At 40.7% G+C, this 2,401-nt stretch overlaps 1 non-coding gene across 1 annotated transcript; it reads left to right on the top strand.

The window, feature by feature from the left end:
* The first annotated feature begins 1,997 nt into the window (after nucleotides 1-1,997).
* TRNAV-AAC (transfer RNA valine (anticodon AAC)) lies at nucleotides 1,998-2,069 on the top strand. Its single transcript has one exon. It is a non-coding gene; the product is annotated as a tRNA-Val (tRNA).
* The last annotated feature ends 332 nt before the right edge of the window (nucleotides 2,070-2,401 follow it).

Here is a 2,401-nt window from a genome sequence, read left to right as displayed (position 1 = left end):
TGAAAAAGAAAATGCTGTTAGAAAAGAAACCCCAACCCTTTAAAAAAAAAAACCCTCCCATTTCTGAATACAACCGATTTAGTGCCGTTATATATTTTGATGATTCGATAGCCCGTGGGTAATACTGCAATCATTTACCACGTATAAGTTTTAATAAGTCAATTATAAATGTAGCATATGTTTCAAATCTCGCTGCGGTAACAGCTTAATAAACAGAGTGTTCGGAAAAATCTTTTTCCTCAAAACAAAGTTAATGTACCATTTCCCCTATTTTATAATCAAAATGCTAAACAAAAGTCAGCGCAACTGTTATGGCATACGTTAAGGTGTTTCATCTCATTAATTTGGACACCTGGAGGCAAATCTTGCCTTTTAAAGAAAGAGAAGATAATCCATTCGTAATATGCAAATGTACAAGCGCACCATGTATCTGAGCTGTATAAAAAAAATACAGGCTTCGCCTACCAGTGTGTGGCAAACTGGGAAGAGGAAGAATCAGCTAATCAGCAAAGGCCACCTAGGGAGAAGCAAAGTTGAGTTCTGTCTCATTTTTATTTAATTTATTTAGTTAATTTATATGCCACTTTTGTCTCACAGAGGGATACAGGAAGAGCATCCCTTATCTGGACATCCCATATCGGGACTGATCCGAAAACTGGACCCTTCGAACCGACATGCAGGCAGATCCGTGCTGCCTGCTTCCAATGTTTCCTCTCACCTAAAGCAGCCAAGAAATCAGAAGGAGATTGAGACTGGGAAGGGCAGCCAAGAAGGAGCTAGAAAAGATTTTGAAGTGTGAGGATGTGTCACTGGCCACCAAGATCAAGTTAATTCATGCCATCGTATTCCCTGTTACTATGTATGGGTGTGAAAGCTGGACAATGAAGAAAGCTGATAGGAAGAAAGTCGATTCCTTTGAAATGTGGTGTTGGAGGAGAGGGTTACGGATTCCACGGACTGCCAAAAAAAAAACCCCCAAATCAGTGGGTTCTAGATAAAATCAAGCCTGAACTGACCCTAGAAGCTAAAATGACTAAACTGAGGCTGTCGTATTTTGGTCACATGAGAAGACAAGAGTCACTGGAAAAGACCATCAAGCTAGGAAAAGTTGAGGGCAGCAGGAAAAGAGGAAGACCCCACAAGCAATGGGTCGACTCAATAAAGGAAGCCACAGCCCTCAATTTGCAAGATCTGAGCAAGGCTGTCAAAGATAGGACATTTTGGAGGACATTGATTCATAGGGTCACCATGAGTTGGAAGTGACTTGACAGCACTTAACACAAAATAATAATAATAATAAAATACAGTGTACCCTGCACCGTAGGTGGAGACTGAGCTTGTTTGTTGCTGCTCTTGTTTAACAGCTGCTACAGGCCTTCTGGTGAGGTAGTGACACCTTTGCTTTCTGATGGTTCAATGTACACAAAATGATTAAAAATATTGTTTAAAATTACATTCTGGCTATGTGTATAAAGTGTATATAAAAGTCAACTCAGCAACAAACAACTAATAATATGATCTTGTAACCATGTGATTGTATACTTTTTTCTTCAATATTTGAAATAAAGTCATCAAGAATACAACAGAGATGAGCAATGGACCAGCCTGAAAAACATGAATTTGGGTCCCATCCCCGAGATATCTCATGTTGTATATGCAAAAATTCAAAAATATACCAATATACAGAAAGATCTGAAATACGGACCACTTCTTGTACCACGCAGTCCGGATAAGGGATACTCAACCCGTATTACAAAAATCTAGTGGAAACAAATGGGGAAGAGAGAATAAACACTCCCAAGGGCAGGGCAGGGCAGGACAGGGCAGGGGTGATCTACATTTTTTTCATTGATTAATTCATTTAAAACATTTGTAGGCTGTCTTTCTGCTCAATTTAGGATTCTCAAGGCAGTAAAGACTCCAAACAATGTTAAAATACAAATAAGCATAGGTAAAATGTTGGAAACAATTAAATAAAACACATGAACACTAACTGTGGAGCCATGGCTCAGTGGTAGAGCATCTGCTTAACGTGCAGAAGGTCCCAGGTTCAATCCCTGGCATCTCCAGTTGAAGGGACCAGGCAAGTAGGTGATGTGAAAGACCTCTGCCTGAGACCCTGGAGAGCCACTGCTGGTCTGAGTAGACAGTACTGACTTTTATTGGCCAAGGATTTGATTCAGTATTAGGCAGCTTCATGTGTTCATGTGTTCACACAGCCACACAAACAGGGAGGAGGGACAATAAGAATTAAGGAGAGAATGGCAAACTGAAAAAAAAAAGTCTTTGCCCGCGGGTGGAACATAATGATAGAGGGAGGAAGACAAAACTCCTTGGGGAGGGAGTGCCCAAGTTTAGGCATCAGGACCAAGAAGGTGCTTTCTTGGGTTGCCCCGCATCT

The sequence above is a fragment of the Euleptes europaea genome, chromosome 10, assembly GCF_029931775.1.
Source record: "Euleptes europaea isolate rEulEur1 chromosome 10, rEulEur1.hap1, whole genome shotgun sequence".
In the NCBI taxonomy this organism is placed as follows: Eukaryota; Metazoa; Chordata; class Lepidosauria; order Squamata; family Sphaerodactylidae; genus Euleptes; species Euleptes europaea.
Note: the sequence above shows the minus strand (reverse complement) of the source record. Positions and strands in the feature narration are given on the sequence as shown.